Below are 7,029 nucleotides of genomic sequence, written 5' to 3' on the forward strand. Positions count from 1 at the left end.
ACCTTGCTATGGTGCAGGCAGCTGGTGTCAGCTGTTCCCCGGGCCACTGCAGTAGGGGCTGGGGGGAGTGGCAGCAAGCAGAGTCCTGGGTGGCGCGGGATGCAGCGCAGCTTGTCTGCACTCACCCTAGCCTCTGTTGCAGTGGCAGCAGGAGTGACCGGCACCAGCTGCAACGGGAACTGTCAGTGGGTGTGGTGGGGTGCAGAGCGTGCCTTTTGCTGCTCCATGCAGGAGGGCTGTGGGCTGGGGGGCTATGTTGGGCTCTTCTCGGGGATATCTGTCCCCAGATCTGCACGTGGGATGACAGTAGGCTGCTGCTGCAGGATAGGGCCAGTGGCGGCACCAGGCTGATTCTTCCTGGCGCTTGGGGTAGGCGCTCTAAGTGCCAGGAACAGCCCAGTGTCCCTGGATCTGGATGCGGGATGACAGCAGGCTGCCACTGCAGGTTGAAGCTGGTGGCAGCACTGGGCTGTTCCCAGTGCTCACAGTGGGCACACCAAGTGCCAGGAAGAGTCAACCTGGTGCAGCCTGCCTCAGGCTGCAGCGGCAGCCTACTGTCATCCTGTGTCCAAATCCAAGGGTACTGGGCTGTTTCCTATGACTCTCTACAATCTCCCACGGCAATGCATTCTGAGTTAACTATATGCTGTGTATAAGAGTACTTCCTCTTTTTTGCTTTAAACCTGCCTCCTGTTTATTTCAGAGAGTGATCCTAGTTCTTCTATAATGGGACTTGATGAGTAACAGTTCCCTACTCGCTTTATCCCCACCTTATGATTTTATAAATCGCTATCATTGTTGTTAGAGAGCAGGTTTAGATAAGACATCCATAAGAACTACTTCACAGTTAGGGTGGCTAGGATCTGGAACCAGCTTCCAAGGGAAGTGGTGCTGGCTCCTGCCCTGAGGGGTCTTTAAGAGGAGGCTTGATGCCTACCTAGCTGGGATCATTTGAGCCCAGTTTTTTCTCCTGCCCAGGCAGGGGGTCAGACTTGAAGATCTACAAGGTCCCTTCTGACCCTACTTCTATGATTCTATGATCATGTATCCTCCTTCAGCCTTCTCTTTTCCAAACTGAAGAATCCTAGCCTTTCCAGTCTCTCCTGGTATAGCAGCAGCTCCATACTCCCAATCATCTTTGTTACCCATCTATGTAACTTTTCTAATTCCACTAGTGCTAGATCAGAATTCAGTATTGCATACATACAGGATCATAGGAAAGCAGGGTTGAAAGGGACCTCATAGGATCATCTAGTCTAGCATTCTGCTCAAGGCAGGATCATTCCCAACTAAACTGTCCCAGTCAAGTGTCTGTCCACTCTTGAAAATTTCCAAGAATGAAGATTCCATAGTTTCTCTAGGTACCCTGTTCCAATGCTTGAACACTCACATCTCCAACCTAAATTTCCTCTGCTGCAGCTTCAAGCTATTGCTCCTAGTCTTGGTACCCTACAGTCACAGAGAAAAGTCAATCTTCATTTTCTTTGTAATCATCCTTCAGGTATTTGGAGCTTAGACCTAAACTTAGCCATTGCTGCCTGCCACTGGAAAACACGGTTAAACTGTTGATTTCATATCGTCTGTGAACTTGGCAATGTCACTCTGGAGTCGTTATTTCAGATAATTTATGAAAACATTGAACCAACTGGCCACAGCACAGATCCCTGGGGGACCCTACTGTTGACCTTCCTTTATCCTGGAATATAACCATTTAACTTTACTGTTTTTCTTGTCTTTTATTCAGCTTTCAATCCATAAAAGACCTTTCCTCCAATCCCATGGCAATTCAATTTTTTTCAAGAGCCTTTGGTGAAGATGTTGCCAACAATTTTGAAAATCTAAATACATTACATCAACTATCCCCCTGCCCCTTGATCACATGCTTGCTAACATAGTAAAAAAATTCCAGCAGATTGCCAAGACAGAATTTCCCATTACAAAAGCCATGTTGACTTTTCTCTGGCATATCATATTTATCTTTATTCTTTTTTTACAGATTCTACCAATTTGCCAGAGAAAGATGTGAAATTCACTGGCCTATAATTCCTGAGATCACCTCTGGAGACTTTACAAAGATGAGTATAATGTTGGCAACCCACTAGTTCTCTAGCACAGAGGCTGTTTGTAATGACAAGTTACGTCCTATTGCCAACTGTTCAACCATTTCACATTTGAGTTCCTTCAAACTCTCAGGTGAATACCATCTCCTAATTACTGGCTACTGTTAAATTTAACAATTTGCTCTCTACTGTTACTTCCATCTGATCTAACTCTTCAGTTTTACCCACTAAGAGGAATTGATTTGGTGTGGGAATCTCCTGAATATTCTCTGTAGTGCAGAGAAATGTGAAGAACTTATTTAGCTTTTCTGCTTATGCCTTGTCTTCCCTGTGTACACTGTTTATGCCTTCATCATCTAATGGTCTCATCAACTCTTTGGGTTATTATTAATTTCAGTGTCTTTTGCAAGATGCTTCTTAAATTCCTTTCTGGCATACTGTCGCAGAGCACTTAAGCGCCCTGCGCCTAAAATGGAAGCAACCCGTGAGAGACCCCTAGTGGTGAGAAGGGGGAGGCTCAGCTGCCAGTCACCAGGATAGCACGTGTGGGTTGCTGAGACAACCAGTTTGGGCAGCTGACTGGAAGGGGGCAGGGCCTGGCCTATATAAACAAGCCAGGCTGAGGCTGGAGGTCAGGTCCTCTGTGGCAGTAGAGGAAGGTAGAGCTCGGTTGGAGCAAGCTGAGTAGAGAAGCCTAATGGCCTGAGAATCTTCTGCAGGATGATACAGGGTGGAGGAAACCCTGGTAGGGAGATGAATGAGGGATAGCCAGTCGGTGTGGAATTTATGTTGTAGCCCAGGAGTGGGAGTTTTCTGTTTTGTTGTTGTATAAGACCAGAGGACCGGGTAAGGCTGTAGGGGTTGGAGGAGGCCTCACAGGGGCTCCACAGTAGCGTGGAGATCCAGCGCCGGAGAGGGTGCTGCATTTTGGGGTGTATCGACCGCAGCCCCAGTGTGGGCAGTATCGTGGGGAAAGCTCCAGTGTGGGTGCAGGCGAGAAGCCTCAGTGGGGCACAAGACCCAGAAAGGGGGTCTGGAGGCCAGGCATGGCTGCAGCCACCTGAGCCTTGATTGTGAGGAGCCCAGTGTGGGCACAGGCGAGGAGCCCCAGTGGGGCGCAGGACCTGAGAAAGCGGTCTAGGGGTCAGGCACGGCTACAGCCACCTGAGCCTTGATTGTGAGGAGCCCAGTGGGGCATAGGACCCAAGAAAGGGGTCTGGAGGGCAGGCACAGCTATAGCCACCTGAGCCTCGATTGCAGGAATCATGAGGCAAGGCCCCAGTGCAGGTGTGAGCACGGAGACAGGCCCCAGTGCGGGCTATGAGAGCACAGGGAAAAGGCCACAGTGCGGGCTACAAGGGCACAGAGCCCCGGTGCGGGCGAGAGCCACGAGGGAAGTTGTGGGGGGTGTCCGAGCAGGCACAGGCAGATAGGGACATGAGCCGGAGAGCATCCATGTGGGCACGGGTAACGGAGATGAGGCAGAGGACCCATGAGGGCAAGGATGATTGTAGGACCCATGCGTGGCCCTGAAGCTTTAGTTGCAGTGTTATCGAAGGCAGAGCACCATGCCAAAGAGGGTAAGAAGGCAGCCTCCCTTTAACAATATTTACCATCAAAGGTGTGGTGGGCAAGATGAAGAGGGTGCATTTGGAACCAATTTGGCACGGTGGGGGGGCACTAGGGGAGTTCACAGCACCCCTAGGTCATGCCCTACCACACATACCTTATGATATTTTTACATTTGACATGCCAGAGTTTGTGCACATTCCAAGTTTTATGACCTTCCCCACTAAGGGGTTGATTAATCCAAAACATTTGCTCTTCTGCACTTGTGACCTTTTCCCAGTTTCTGTCCCTTACAAAGAATAAAATGGTGCAGTAATATGTTTTTATTGTATATCTGTTGGACTTCCAAACAATGTTGAAAAAGAATATTTCCTTAATTTAATTTGTAGGAAACAATATCTGACATTGGGGTGCACCAATAAAGATTTTGGGGGGTGATACCGATAGCCGATATTTAAGGAGACATATCAGCTGATACCAATCTGATTTCCGATACAGCTGCGTGCAGCTGGTAAATCTGTTGTGGTGGGAGGGAGGAGGGGTGGGGGGCAAATCAATGCCTGCCGCAGTAAGGGAGGGAGCAGGGGGGGGTGGAGCATGGGATGGAGCCACAGCTTGTGTGGTGGCAGCTCCTGCTGCTGCTTGCACCCCAGGAGGGCACAGGTGGGGCATGTGTCTGGATCTGCATGGGGCAGGGCAGGTGGACTGCAGCTGCAGGCTGCAGCTGGGGTTGCACCAGACTCTTCTCAGTGGGAGCTGGCCTCAGGAAGGGGGCTATAGAGGGGGCTGCAGCCACCCCAAATTTTGCCATAGCCCTGCTCCCAGTGCCACCATGCATCTGGTGTAGCCCTAGCTCCTCCAAGCATGTGGCTGGAGGCAGGGCATTGAGCCAGGGCTGTGCTGGACATGCAGTATCAGTGATGCCAGGAGTGGGGCTACAGCAAAATTTGGGGTGGCTGCAGCTCCCTCTGCAGCCCCCTTCCCAAGCCCAGTGCAGCCCCATCTCCAGCCCGCATCTGCAGGCCTCCTGCCCACCCCACACAGATCTGGGGGCACACACCCCACCCCATGCCCTCCCAGGGTACAAGCAGCGGCAGGAGGCACACCACCTCTCAACAAGCCACGGCTCCGTCCCATGCCCTGCCACACCCTGGCTGGGCAATGTCTGCCCCCTGTCCCCTCCCTCACCATGAGGGTTGTTCTGCCCCCCACACCCCTCTCTTTCCCCATTCCCCTTCCACCACACCAGACTTACCAGCTGCACTCAGCTCTCCACACTGACAGGCTCTATTTCTCGCTGCTTGAGTTCTGTGCTACATACACACATGAACATTTATTAGCCAAATTGTCGGCTGCATCAGGCTGACTTCCGATATAGCCAACTTTCTTTATATCGGTACCAATCTGATATCGGACCAAAGTATCAGTGCGCTTCTATCTGATATACTTTAGAAAAAACTACATACACCACATACATAATCACATATCCCTGATCTTGCAAATGCCTACACACAAGTAACTTTACTTACCTGAGAAGTAACTTTGGACACATCTTTCATGTACACAAAATTACTTATTTGCATGTTTCTGAATCAGGATCATAATAGGGATGAAGATCCTACAAAGATTTACATAGAAACATGGAAAAGTAGAGCTGGAAGAGACCTCCAAAGATCATCTTGTTCAACACCCTACTTAAGGCAGGATCATTCCTATCCAAATCCCAATAAAAGTCCTTGACTAACCTGGGGTGGCCAACCTGTGGCATCACCTGGCCTTGACATGCAAAATATAGAGGCTGAAGCAGGAAGCAGAGCAGCAGATGGGGAGGTTGCAGAAACCAGAATACAAGATCGAGCAAGGGGCACAAAGCAGGGAAAATAAAGCAGAACAGCAGTTCAGCCAGGGAGGAGGACTGGAGCAGAACTTCGGGAAAGTGTAGGGCTTTATTTGTGGCACACTTGCCAAAAAGGTTGGCCTCCACTGGTCTAATGTCTTATTAAAACTACATGATCAACCCCATCACACAGCTAATAGGTAAGTTGTCCAAAGACACTGAAAGCACCCTAACCTGCCACATGTAAAATAAGAGAATGAGGGCCATCAGTGCCCCAGAACTAAGAAAGTTGTTAAAATACACCTGAGAGTTTCAAAGAAAACGGCCACACTCCCTGCAACAGAGAAAGGCAAAACTTCTCACAGTCTGTACCAATCTGACCATGGGATAAAACTTCTTTCTGATTCCAAATGTGGTAATCAATCTAACTGTGAACAGAGGGGCAAGATCCTCTAGCAACAATCTCCGGGTTTTAGTCCAAACAGGAGCATTGGCACACCCCAGTCAAAATCCCCGGCTTTGGCTGCAGCCAACACTCAGTGCTTCTGAGGAAGGTGAAAAAACCCCAACGTCACCTGTAGCAGCAAATGGGGAAAAAATTCCTTCCTGGCCCCACAGAGCAACCAAAAAAACCCCCAGAAGCATGGGGGAAAAACAAAAATACTCCCTTCTGTTCTGCAACTTGGGAAAAGCAAACATAACTCCATATATCACATCCTCTAACTCGACTCCTATAACTCTTCTTTCTGTAACCCCTCCATAAACATCTCAAATGCAATAATCTTTCATCACTAAGCCAATTATGGAGCTGTGCTTCATTCTCCTGCTGTTGAGCATGGTCGTCTCAAATATTCACCTACTCTAGGCTGCAGAACTCTTCTCAATATCTCCCCGTGATCTGGTAGGGGGAGGGGAAGAGGGAAGAGAAGACTCCTAGGCTTCCAAAATACACAAGTAATCATGGAGACTACTTGCATGGGTAAGATTTATCATATGCCTAAGTCTTAAAACTAATACAATTATCTTTAAAAAATCGTATAAAATCACAAAAACCTTTTCTTTAGGCCTGTGCAAAGTGGCTAGTATTCACTTTGGATTCAGAGTCAGCCAATTTTGGGGACAGTGATTCGATTCAGTGATTTGAATCACTGTCCCAAATTGATTTGGCCAAATCTGATTTGAAGATTCAGCCACAGCCAAATCGGCCCTATCCCTGACCTGCTCTCAATTGCTGCCCCACCCGCTGTCCCAGCTCCTAGCTCTTAGAAAAAAAAAGCCCACACTCACCAGCTGCTGCCAGGTGGGGGGGAGGGGCGATCCCTGCTGCTCCCCCCCGCTGCTCTACGCTGCATGTGGGGCTTTGCCATGAGTCTCCCAACCCTCACCCACTCTCTTAGCCCCCCCCATGGCTGCCACACCTGTCCCAGCTCCTGGCCTTTAAAAATAAAGAGCCCCAACTCACCAGCTCCAGTGGGGAGGGGGGGTGGCAATCCCCACTGCCCCACAATGCTGTGCACTGCATGGGGAGTTCTGCCATGAGCCCCCAGAAGCCCCAAGGCCACT

Source organism: Crocodylus porosus, unplaced genomic scaffold (genome assembly GCF_001723895.1).
Source record: "Crocodylus porosus isolate Cpor-Errol unplaced genomic scaffold, CroPor_comp1, whole genome shotgun sequence".
NCBI classification, from domain to species: Eukaryota; Metazoa; Chordata; order Crocodylia; family Crocodylidae; genus Crocodylus; species Crocodylus porosus.